The sequence below is a fragment of the Amphiura filiformis genome, chromosome 7, assembly GCF_039555335.1.
Source record: "Amphiura filiformis chromosome 7, Afil_fr2py, whole genome shotgun sequence".
Lineage (NCBI taxonomy): Eukaryota > Metazoa > Echinodermata > Ophiuroidea > Amphilepidida > Amphiuridae > Amphiura > Amphiura filiformis.
Window position 1 is genome coordinate 51,849,898 of NC_092634.1, and position 13,543 is coordinate 51,863,440.

General features: G+C 34.5%; 5 non-coding genes across 5 annotated transcripts; all 5 read right to left on the reverse strand.

Moving 5' to 3' along the window:
* Window positions 1-512: 512 nt before the first annotated feature.
* Trnaa-ugc (transfer RNA alanine (anticodon UGC)) lies at window positions 513-584 on the reverse strand. The gene has a single exon. It is a non-coding gene; the product is annotated as a tRNA-Ala (tRNA).
* A 1,536-nt stretch (window positions 585-2,120) lies between these two features.
* Trnaa-ugc (transfer RNA alanine (anticodon UGC)) lies at window positions 2,121-2,192 on the reverse strand. Its single transcript has one exon. It is a non-coding gene; the product is annotated as a tRNA-Ala (tRNA).
* An 8,390-nt stretch (window positions 2,193-10,582) lies between these two features.
* On the reverse strand, window positions 10,583-10,654 carry Trnaa-ugc (transfer RNA alanine (anticodon UGC)). Its single transcript has one exon. It is a non-coding gene; the product is annotated as a tRNA-Ala (tRNA).
* Window positions 10,655-11,361: 707 nt separating this feature from the next.
* Trnaa-ugc (transfer RNA alanine (anticodon UGC)) lies at window positions 11,362-11,433 on the reverse strand. Its single transcript has one exon. It is a non-coding gene; the product is annotated as a tRNA-Ala (tRNA).
* A 1,408-nt stretch (window positions 11,434-12,841) lies between these two features.
* Trnaa-ugc (transfer RNA alanine (anticodon UGC)) lies at window positions 12,842-12,913 on the reverse strand. The gene has a single exon. It is a non-coding gene; the product is annotated as a tRNA-Ala (tRNA).
* Window positions 12,914-13,543: the final 630 nt, after the last annotated feature.

Below are 13,543 nucleotides of genomic sequence, written 5' to 3' on the forward strand. Positions count from 1 at the left end.
TCAATTTCTCGGTCTATCTTCCCGTCTTCAGTAAAGATGCTGCCCAGGTACTTAAACTCCTTTGATTGCTGGAGGGTTGTGTTGTCAATCTTGATGTCCAAGGTCTTTTGGGAAATCACTTGGGAAATCACTTGGATATTTCACGAAAAATCATTTAAAAACTTAACCCGACATCCTGATAGAAATGATTTTATCGTCATGACATTTGACAAGGATTTTGAAGATGTAAAAGACCAGATAACTACAAAACTACAGACTGGGCGTTTGACGGCTTGCCACGCAGGGGATTAAACAGGTTTAAGAGAAAATGACCCAGATATTATACTTCTCTTTACCATTTTCTTTCCATTAAAATGCAACTCAGAATATCATATATGGGCTTATTTATCACTATCAAACAACATTTATACAAAGGGTATTTAAAATAAATAAAAGATGAGAAAGGATAAGATATAGGCCTAATCAGTGCAGCGAAGATCTCTTCATGAGAAAAATAAGGTAAGAAAATTTTTTGGAGCTACCGGGGATTGAACCCGGGGCCTCACACATGCAAAGCGTGCGCTCTACCACTGAGCTACAGCCCCTCTTACAAGTACACATGCCAATCTAAATTTATATATAAACAAGCACGTTTGAGACGACGGGCGGCAACTGCATGTAGGAATAGGGAATATTATGTACTAGAAAAACTGAGAGCACTTTGGGCTGATCGACATATAATATTGAATAAAGTGTCATGCATTTTATGATGAGATAGGTGCCACAAAATTGTGAATTATTTTATATGTTCCTAACTTTACATGAATCTACAATTTATAATAAGTGGAGATAAATAAAAAGTGCGTTCATAAGAAAAATGCATGCTGAAATAAGAACAATTTACATAGAGAGGGAACGAAGAAGAATTTAATTCAATTTCAATAACCTCACTGTCAACTTTACAATATGGGTCATTTTCTCTAAGACCTTAAAAGTCTAAAAAGTGTATTTTGGGTGGTTTTTTCAAAATCGGAATTTAAAAAAATACACGTTACCATAGGATTCCTTTTAAGCCTTTTTCCTCTTTAAATATATAGTTATGTATAATCTGGACGTAAATTTTAAAAATGATGAAGTCAAAAAAGATTCATATTCTCTGCCATTAATTATTGTGTCCGTAGGACAACAGACATGATAAACAGCGCATTTTACCATCATGATTGAGTTTCATTACCAGATATATCAAGTTTGGGCCTTCATCATGTACTGTATTGTATTGTATTGTATTGTATTGTATTGTATTGTATTGTATTGTATTTTATTGTATTGCCTTGCCTTGTATTTTATTTTAATATATTGTATTGCATATTTTGAGTTTAATATACCAAACAACAAATTTAAAATTAAAATTAAATTATTAACAAATGAATGCAAAATTAATATAAAACGTGTTTAAATAAATAAAAGATGAAAAAAGGAAAACTGAAATAATCGATGTACATTGTAGGCAGCGAAGAGTAAACGTAACCTTCAAGCAAATGTAACTTAACCTGCATTTCCCCCCTCCAATTTATTTTTCCCTTCCCTTCCATTACGTTTCACTACCTGGAGAGAATTGATCAAAAATTGAATTCCCTCCTGAGGTTCGTATCTGTCAATGAGTTGACCAGATTACAAGGATGTCATTATAGCTAGAGGCAGTATAAAACACAAATGGGTCAACGAGTTACATAAAAATGACCTTGTGTGGTATTTGGTTCCCATGGAGTGAGTTTTGCCTGAGGCAATTTTTGGTTAAATGTTGATCCTTCACTACAAGAGTTATTACCATCGATTTGGTTGAAAAAGGAGGTGAGACATGATCAAATCTCTCCAGGTAACAAAACGCAATGTTTTTTTCTGGATTTAGTGGGGCGGTCTTAGAGATGCTTGGCACCTGTTCGCTCCAGCCATTCACTGAACTTTTTAAAACAAATTTTGTTCCTTTCATGATATAGTGTTTAATTTTGATGTAACTTATGTGCAATATTCTATTTTTTTTTTGTAATTCTGTGCCAGTGATAAAAGGTACTAAATAAATAAAGATATAGCGAAGATATCTTCATGGGAGACATAAAAATTGAACAGTAACGAAAACACTTTGGAGCTGCCGGGGATTGAACCCGGGGCCTCACACATGCAAAGCGTGCGCTCTACCACTGAGCTACAGCCCCTGTTCCAACAACAAATGCAAATTTATATTCATATAGACAAGCACGTTCGAGACAACGGGCGGCAATTGCATGTAGAAAAAGCTGAGACGAAAATACCAATTTTTGTCTCAGAGAATTATTATATATGTTCCTAACTAAACATCAATCTACAATTTATAATACGTTGAAATAAATTTTAAAAAGTGTGTTCATAAGAAAAATGCATGCTGAAATTGGAATATCGCACAGCGTCATCATCCCTATATCTTTGTGTGATAGTACGGCGAATCCTCTCGTTTTTCAATAGCTACGCATAGCGATTTTGTTCGAGATAGGCCGAGCGACTCAGGCTAAGCATCATACGACTATCATATGAGATACCACCAAGTTTCTATTCTACACATTATTACGATTTGCGTACATGCTCTAGTACTCCATGTGGTATTGCTATTACAAGGAAATTCGATTTGTTTTCAGGTAAAACCCAGGTTTTGTTTTTAATACACTAACTTGAAATTAAATACACTAATTAGCGGCCATTGCTGTTTGATCTGGATATATTTTTACTGCATTTTATGCGTAACGATTTTTAAAGTTGAAATTGTGATATATTTAATTTTGAGAATTACAATTATATAAAGGAACACATTTAGCCCATTCACCTATGATCCAGGTGCTTGTATAGAGTATATACAATCACACGTCTATGTCACAATGCATATGTAAACTTTCTTTATCTGTGTCAACAATATAATATTGATCACTAACGGAGTATGGAGCTGTATGAAAAAAATATTTATAATATAGGGTGTTGACACTGTGTATCGCGTGTTTGCTTGCTTTTATCGAAAATGCGGCAAAAGGGGTTGTGTGACACTGTCCTGAATTAACGCACTGTTATTTATAATTACGGGTTTATTTCAATATTATCTCAAAGAGGATCATTCATACTATCAGCTCATGTAATTACAGCTGCTGAGATCAAACGGTTTGGATTTAGCGGGTATTTAAAAACATCGGCTAGCTTCTAATTGAAATTGTACAGGGGTCAACGAACTCTAATACATAGACCCAATTTTAGGCTCTCGGAGGCCCCACTAGACAACTTCTGATTCACTTCACTTCAAATTTTGCCCTTTTTTATGATCATTGGCACATTTTATGACTAGGGACAGGATGATCTATTGAAATTAACCAAATTGAGGGGCGTTTGATGCACCCTAGTGTGTGGGGGTGTATGTGTGTTTTTATCACTAGTTTGAAATTATTAACTATAATATTATTGACTGCTTGTTTTCAAGTGTAAAAGATGACAACAGTTAAAAGTGACGGCTATGAATGAGAGACTTCTAATTGGAGACTATATTCTCATATTAGTAAGGCTATATACACTGCCAAAAATCACAGAATCGTTTGAATCGGAACCTTCCAAGATCAGAAATATTAGAATAGTGATTCACGGATAGAATGCAACTACTATCAAAATGAAATGCCTGTCTTTTCCGAACGCAACAAATTTGTCATGACTGGTTAGCACGTTATAGTTCATTGAATATACAACCGTATGACAAAACAGGCGAAAATAGTAACTTTTTGAACAAGATTTTATAATTTATAATATAGGGTGTTGACACTGTGTATCGCGTGTTTGCTTGCTTTTATCGAAAATGCGGCAAAAGGGGTTGTGTGACACTGTCCTGAATTAACGCACTGTTATTTATAATTACGGGTTTATTTCAATATTATCTCGAAGAGGATCATTCATACTATCAGCTCATGTAATTACAGCTGCTGAGATCAAACGGTTTGGATTTAGCGGGTATTTAAAAACATCGGCTAGCTTCTAATTGAAATTGTACAGGGGTCAACGAACTCTAATACATAGACCCAATTTTAGGCTCTCGGAGGCCCCACTAGACAACTTCTGATTCACTTCACTTCAAATTTTGCTTATTTTTATGATCATTGGCACATTTTATGACTAGGGACAGGATGATCTATTGAAATTAACCAAATTGAGGGGCGTTTGATGCACCCTAGTGTGTGGGGGTGTATGTGTGTTTTTATCACTAGTTTGAAATTATTAACTATAATATTATTGACTGCTTGTTTTCAAGTGTAAAAGATGACAACAGTTAAAAGTGACGGCTATGAATGAGAGACTTCTAATTGGAGATTATATTCTCATATTAGTAAGGCTATATACACTGCCAAAAATCACAGAATCGTTTGAATCGGAACCTTCCAAGATCAGAAATATTAGAATAGTGATTCACGGATAGAATGCAACTACTATCAAAATGAAATGCCTGTCTTTTCCGAACGCAACAAATTTGTCATGACTGGTTAGCACGTTATAGTTCATTGAATATACAACCGTATGACAAAACAGGCGAAAATAGTAACTTTTTGAACAAGATTTTCAATTTAAAGAGAAGTGGCCATTGCTCATTGAAATGAAGCTAGTATATGGACAATATAAGTTAGCTCTTTCATTTATTGTATGATGGTGTCATATGGTATTGATATTCATACTTAGATCTTTGAATGTCTACATCTGGACCTGGGTACAAAATCATGAATATCTCCCGTTATTTTTGGTTTCTATAAAAACCTATTGTAAGGATTGCACTTGAATATATATGTTGAAAGTATATGGCAAGCCTCAGTCTGCGTATTGAAAACCCAGCCTGCATATTGAAATCAAAAACTGACAAAAATTCGGATTTCTTCAAGCGAATCCTTCAAGCAGATGAGGGGCTCCCGCGAGCATGCGTAGTGATGAAGAAGCTTACCAGGCTATCTTCAATAGCCTTTGTCAGAGTCCCTCGGCCCATAGTCTCAAAACAATTAAACAGGTCGGAACAAAATGGCCATGCGTGACTGTTGAAGAACTAGTGGATTCGACCTACCAACATGGGGATTTCTGCCATGAATATATCGGAGCGATGACACTGTGCCGCGAATGGCGAATAATAATTTTTATACAGCATATACGGATTACTTAAGGGTAGATGCGGTATTGTTGGTCGAAGCAGCCAATAAAATCGATTTTTATTGTCTGTATCAATATATTATTGAAAAATAACACTTTGCTATTTTGCAAAAGTTCATTCTTCAAATCATATACTTTGAAAACTTGCTAATATTGTTGTTAATGAGTTATGTACATTTTACAAACGTGTTGTTGTTTCAGCTCTCTTTACAACATAACTCAAGAACCACAGGACCTACAAAAGTATTTCTGTGATATTTGAATTCTTCTACACGCTCGCAAGGAAATGAGCAATGCAATTTTTGCTAAAGCTCACTACCATTCGCAAGATGTTGTGAACTACCAAATCGCAACACTTTAAAATAATGTATTACCTTAATCTGAGATGTTTTATTGTGTCACTATTTTTGCACTCCCCACAAGCATGGCAAGCATTACAACTATTCAATATAAATAGCTTACGTTTCTGTCTGGACTGGTTTGTTAAACTCGATATCATTTTCATGGATTTGATACATATTTAGAGCAGGTAATTTGTTGAGTTCCCTTTCGTGTGATGCCAAAAGGATGGAAAGATGATACTTCCTGCATAAGTCATGTAGCAATGTTAATAGTGTGATTTATGATACCATTTCAAGGACACTTAGAACATGATGTCTATAAGCATGTTAAGTGTACAGATGCCAAGAGGAGGAAAAATTATACATCCTGCATCATTTAGCGTTGTTAATAGTGTGATTTTGGAACGACAATGTCAAGGACACGGGAACATAAAGTTTTAAAGAAAAGAGCGAAAACATGGTACCATCAGTATGTTTGAGACAAAACTTTCACTTTGCATTTCATTATTTTATTTTTTATTTTGAAGTAGGTTGATCAATTCGTAGTTATTAATTCGGTAGCGACATTATTTCACTGTCATCTAAATAAGCCATGTAAAAAATTGTCCACAACAAAATTAACCAAACTACAGCAATGTTAAACAATAGCATTTCTTATTACCAATGCCACAATATTAGGTAGTTTTTCATAAGCTTCTATTTTGTGATTTTGGTGCCTATTTTACCATTGTTTGGCTCTATAATGGAGCCAGTGAGTTTGGTCTTCATTCTGTATACCATCGTCTGTTAATGTTATTTCACGACGCGCGCTTAGCTTGTCGTGATGTGTTTAGTTTTAAATATATGTTGTTCATGTTAAGCCAGCAGAAACGACCATGACGACCGACGATGCGTTGTACATCACAATCGATTTTCTGTGCCAGAGATATCAAGTTTGGTATATCAGAATGATATATATTTCATGTATCAAATTGTATTGCATCTATTTTATTTAATGTATCAAATAACATATCAGATTTAAAATATTAACACATGTATCAGACTGGTTCATGTAATCAATATGCAATATCAATATTCTATAGGGTCCACAACTCACAAGCCCCCCTTCCTAAATACGTTTTGAAATAAATCGAAAAATAATTGACGAAATGCAAACGAGGAAAAAGGTATCAATAGCCTTATTTGTGCTACACATATGGACCAAATTAGCGTCACATTGCATTCAGTTAAATGGTTCATTATGTAAAAATAGAGACCGTTTTAAACAGTGTTAAAAGTTGCATCTGAGTCCATAGGAGTCAACTCTCAAACAATACAGTAGTCCAGGTCTTTTAAACGACCTCTTTTCTCACACAATTAACCATTGTGACTAAACGCAATGACGTGTGATGCTATTGCTATAAATTGGTCCACGTGAAACCAATAGGGCTATACATACCATTTTACATTTTTACATTTCGTAATATATTTTTCGACTTATTTTAAGAAGTTTTTGGGGAACTTATAAGTTGTGGACCCTATTTTTATTGTTACAATTTATGAAGGACACATTTTTATGACCTATAAAATAGGTAAGCATGACTTTAAAGAATATGGAATAAGCATTATTTTAACATATATGTTATACAAGAGTATAATAATTTGTTTTTTTAAATGCAAAAAGACGATGAAATGATCAATGTAATGAAGATCACGAACATTGTATTTAATATATTAAAAACAAGATGACCACGCAGTCATTATGCATGTTATGTGACGGATTTCTGAATACCAATGCAAATCAAATTTGAATCAAATCCTAGAGGATGATCAAGTAATTCGTTTAACATTCAACCCATCCACCTTTTACACTGTACACTGCGTAATCAAGAAATCAATTCATAAAAGAGTAATTGGTTATTAAGGAGCCATAGTATTTCCAACGTAATTCACCATTAGAGAATGAATTTGGAGAAACCTTCTGATAATTACAAACACTCGCTGAGCAGCAAGACCTTCCCTCTAAGCTTTTAATCCGATAAGCTGATTATCTATTTGTTTTCATGAATTGGAAGACTTTCTTTGATGTATTACTGAGCTTAATCATCTGAAATTACTGGAGCGTGAGCCACCCAGGCTGGAGGCTCAGCATAGTATTTTATTAACAGAAGGTTTTCTCCAAATTCGTTTCCTAATGACTAAGATTATAATAATAATACTAGTAATACTACAAATAATACTAATAATAATGAGATTGAAAACCGTGGCCGGGTGTGGCCTCTACCTGACTTGAACCGCATCGGCGTTTTTTAGAACGTGTACAGTCTTAATTATGTTAAGATAAGGCCAAAAAAAATATTGTTTGCTTGCTATAATTCATAGGTCTGACTGCATGTATGCTGTCATGTGTAACAACTAACACATGGTGTATATTTTACTGAATTGCAAGTAGAAGAAGAGACCAAAATGGCTCGTTTTACACCAAACTCAACGTGAGTACGGGCAAAAATAGTGTAAATGGCTCACATTAAGGCAAGGGTACACGAGGTATTGTTGGTCGAAACAGCCAAAAACTCGATTTTCATTATCTAAATCAATATATTATTGAAAAATAACACTTTGATGTTTTGCAACAGTTCATTCTACAAATCATATACTTTAAAAACTTGTTTGATTTATTGTTATTAATGAGTTATGTACGTTTTACAAAAGTGTTGTTGTTTCAGCCCTCTTGACAACATAACTGAAGAACCACTGGACCTACAAAAGTATATCTGTGGCATTTGAATTCTTCTACACGCTCGCTATGAAATGATCAATGTATTTTTTGTCAAAGCTCACTACCATTCGCAAGATGCTGTGAACTACCAAATCGCAACAGTTTAAATTAGTTGCTAATCTTAAGACATCTGTGACGCTGGTCAGTATTGCACATAACATAAACATTTATTAAAACATTCTTCAAACATAAGACAATTACATGAATTCGTATGGAGACATATCATGGCCTAGATTGACAGCATTGATTTACAATAGATTAGTATCATCCACATGAGCGTGACTATTTGCAGATGTTGTCCAAAAACTTATCGCACATGTCAATCTCGTATTGACGTAAAATGGCGAACTTTTTGCAAGCAACATTGTTAAATACTGGTCAACGGTGTATTCATTGCTCGATTGACTTCAATAGACTTTACCATGACAAAAGAAGAAGTGCAATGTCAACACTGCGACGATGACACGTGATTCGTAGCTATTCGTATATCTTCTTTAAAGATGTACACAAGATTATGTTTCTTTTGAATTTCCTGCACAACAAAAACACGCTCTAATTATATGAGACAATAGTAGTGTCGGTACAAGCGACGGACATATAGATTTCCTTGCTCCCGGATAATTTAATTTAGTTTATTATAAACTTAAATATGAGAACTCCTATTATGTTGCCTGTGTCTCAAATGACATGCCCCATCTTCTTTGTTTAACCTAATTCTAAAATCATCGATGGCTGAATAAGAGGAGACAGTGGGTGTAGGGTGTGTGGAGGTGGGTTAGGTAGTGTTGGGTGTGGTGTGTGGGGGTGTATTTGTGAGGGCGTGGACCTGAATGACGTGTGATGGTCGAAATATAATCACTCGGTGAAAGATGGATTGTTCCATTCCACGAGCCGGAACGGCGAGTTTTCGACCATTACACGAATTTAAGACAGTTACTATTTGTTTTATATCACTCATACATAAGTTATGTTGCTCAAAAATACTATTTAAGATAGGGAATACATTTTTTAATCAACATAACACCATGTTTTGCCGTGAAATACTTAACATTTTGGTGTCCAACTAATAACTAAATCGGCGATTCTAAGAGTCAGCGCACGGTTTGGCGCAGGCGCACTACGGCGCAGCACTATGATGGTAAAAACTATCACACGGAGAGGCTGATGGTAAAAATGATAAATGACTATCAACCAATGAACTGTCTAGTATTTATGTATGAGTGATATAATATCAAATAATACCTGCTAATTGGATCATAACAAACAAAACGAAACAGACGGCAAGTAAGTAATGGGCCGTAATATGTAGCCTTTCAATCATTTCACTAACATTTCCATCTACTTTGGCATCAATGCCAAAGCGCAGTTAATGACGCTTTTCAATATCTTCGACAATGAACCTAGTGCCACATGCTTTCTTAAAACTTGTTGTAGACATTAAAAATATAAAAAGTAAACATGAGTTTGAGTTTCGTTCTTTGAGTATCGCATTTAATATCTCCTGTTTCAAGATGCCCACACAGCACGTCGTAACGTGTTTTGTTTTGACAACAGATATGTGATGCGATCAAGCAAAATCAGTCGGAACTCGGAAATATTAAATTGTCAGTTTCTTATAGGATAGTAAAAAGCATTTGCAAAGCTGCATTTTGCAGAAAACCCCATTGAAATTGAGCAACCAGTTCCAAAGATATGAGCAATTAAAGAGTTTCAAAAACAGAAGGAACAAAAGGAAATATTTCCTTTGTTTGGCTATATCTCAAAATCAATATTTCCGAGTTCCGACTGATTTTGCTTGATCGCATCACATATGACCAACGATGAGTTTTGCTATTATATTGTTTACGTGTAAGTGCCAAATACATGGAGTTTGGTTTGGTTTGATGTATGTATTTTATTTTATTGTATTGTATTGTATTGTATTGTATTGTATTGTATTGTGTTTGATTGGATTTACATTAAATTACTGATAATATTACATTGGAAAAGGTAAAAGGGTATGAATATTGGACCTCGACCATTATCTGATATTATTATAAAGTATATTGATCTCTTCCTAACTGCATAGTGTGGAGTCAGTGAGACCATCAATACTAGGTTTACTCCAAACCAATGCGGAAAGTATGATTTTAAGAAAGGGAAATAAGTATATTCTTTTTGATATATAATATGTCGTCATTACGGGCTCAATTATCACTATCAAACAAAATTCGTACAAGGATGTTTAAAAAATGAAAAAAAAATTGTAAAAAAAAAGAACCTTTAACAGATACTCCTTGTATTATTTTTTGTTGTTGAATACACAACAAAATATTTATGGAGCTGCCGGGGATTGAACCCGGGGCCTCACACATGCAAAGCGTGCGCTCTACCACTGAGCTACAGCCCCACTCACAAACTTAGGTGCCAAATAATATTGACATAGAGATAAGAACGTGTGAGACTTCGGATTGTGACTTGAACCAAATGAACTTAGTATGCTGGTTTATACAATCATAGATCTTCACAGGAAAGTTCACTCTCTGAATTGAAAATAGTTTATAATAAAGTCTAAATTTAACGGTTAATTTGTTGCCCATTTTAAAGGCTGTCTAAACTTTGACCATAAAATCGTATGTCTTTATGTAATTTATTGAATTGGTCAATGTGTCACTCTGTTAGAGAAAATTAGTTTGAATTCATTTTTTGTACAATATTAATAATCTTTAGACTTTGCAAGCTGTATTTAACACGTATTTTGCAAATTCTGTTCAGTAAAGATTATTAATATTGGACCTCGACCATTGTCTGAAATTATTATAAAGTATTATTGATCTCTTCCTAACTGCATAGTGTGGAGTATGTGAGCCAACCAATTGGTTATAATACCTATAAATAAATACTAGGTTTACTCCAAACCAATGCGGAAAGTATGATTTTAAGAAAGGGAAATAAGCATGTAATCTATTGTCATTATTGGCTTAAGTATCACTATCAAACAAAATTCGTACAAGGATGTTTAAGAAATGAAAAAAAAAAAAACATGGTAAGGAATAACCTTTCACAGACAATCTTTGTGTTATTTATTTTTTGTTGGAATACACAACAAAATATTTTTGGAGCTGCCGGGGATTGAACCCGGGGCCTCACACATGCAAAGCGTGCGCTCTACCACTGAGCTACAGCCCCACTCACAATCTTTGGTGCCAAATAATATTGACATAGAGATAAGAACGTGTGAGACTTCGGATTGTGACTTGAACCAAACGAACTTAGTACGCTCTCTGAATTGAAAATATTTTATAATAAAGTCTAAATTTAATGGTTAATTTGTTGACCATTTCAAAGGCTTTGACCCCTATCTAAACTTTGACCATAGAATTCAGGATTGCACGGAAGTCAATTGGCTAGCAGTTTTCCCAACTGAACCATTTTTAAATGAAAATCGACAACTAACGGTAGCCACACATTTTTTTGAATGTGAATAGTTGAGAAACATGCATGATGGAAAAACTAATTTAGATGTAAATAGAGTAAAATAGAAGGAAGAGAAGACCGAGTCCTTTTCCAGAACTTTTGATTTATTTATTTGAACAGGATTTTCATCATTGGAGCTTGAGAGAAAGTTTAACAAAAAGGCATTTTAAAAATACCTTTACGCACTTGAAATCTACTTTATTTTCACCCTTTGATAATATGAGTTGAATAAAGTGATAACAAGCAGTATCAAATCTGGGTCATTTCTCTTTTTTGTCTATGATCTTGCTCAGTAAGCCGTCAAACTGCCCGTGGACTTGAAGCTATCTTGCAAATCGTTGCAAAATGCAAGCCTAAGATGATGCTGATGATGATAATGATAAGATAATTTCAATGAAGATGTCGAGTTTTATGATATATTCGATACTCGGATTACAAAATTGTTTAGTAAGCTATTGATGAAACACGTACGCAAATGTTATCACTGTTTCTCTTGCATTAAATAATTCCACGAGGGAAATAGGGGAACAAGGGGTGTGAACTACCATTTTTATGAGGAAAAAGGATAGCACGACTTTTCCATGACCACAGCTTCATTTTAAATTGCTATATTTTAGGAGAAAAAGTGAGAGTGGTGATATTTTCAGCCAGAGTCGCGGACGCAAAAATGTGGTATGTTGTTTCATGTGAAGAGTGCGCCACATAGCGAACATTATCTCAATAGCAAAAACAAAGATATTCTCTGCAAGATTGAAATTAAATTAATATCAATATTCTATTTATATTCTATGGAGTAAAATGATCTCTAAATTACATTGCAGCGTTGGGAAAAGGTTAAAAAGTATTAATATTGGACCTGGACCATTGTCTGAAATAGGTGAAGGTATAAAATATTATATATTGATCTCTTCCTAACTGCATACTATGGAGTCAGTGAGCCCGTCGATTGGTTATAATACCAATATATTACTCCAAACGAATGCGTAACGTATGCTTCTAAGAAATGGAAATAAGGATTTTCCTCTTATCACTAAAAATGAAAAGGAAAAAAAAATCAAGGGACTTTGTAGACACCCACTGAATAATGTATTTTTTGTTTGAATATACAACAAAATAGACGTGGAGCTGCCGGGGATTGAACCCGGGGCCTCACACATGCAAAGCGTGCGCTCTACCACTGAGCTACAGCCCCACTTACAATTTTACGTGCCAATTTATATTGATACAAGACACAAGAACGTGTGAGACGACGGACGGTAACTAACTAAACTAACAGAACTTTGCACTTTGGCTGATATAATCATAGATCTTTACAGAGATAGTTCACACTATCTGAATTGAAAATAGTTTACAACAAAGTCTCATGAATTAAATGATACTTCTGGTGTCGTAACCAAATTGTTAATCATTTTAAATGTTTGAACCGTCTAAACTTTGACCTTGGAATTAGGATTGCATGAAAGTTAATTGGCTAACTATTTTTTTTATTACTGAATCAATCTTTGTAAATGAAGATCTGCAGCTAAAGGTAGTCGCAATTGTTTTTGAATGGGAATAGGTGAGAAACATGCATGATGAAGGAAGAACGAGATGGATACGAGGGTCAATCAAAATTGTCTGCCTCCAACCTAATTCCTTTCATATTTTTCATAATTATACTGTTTTGATATCCTTTTCCATTTGTTGTAGGCGAAGTAAAAATTGGATCAGGATTTGGTGTCACGGTTATTGAGGAAAATTTTATATATATCTACAAAGAAGACATACGTAGACAAACCATAAAAATACCACTTGGTCACTTCAGATGGCTTAAATTGAAGCT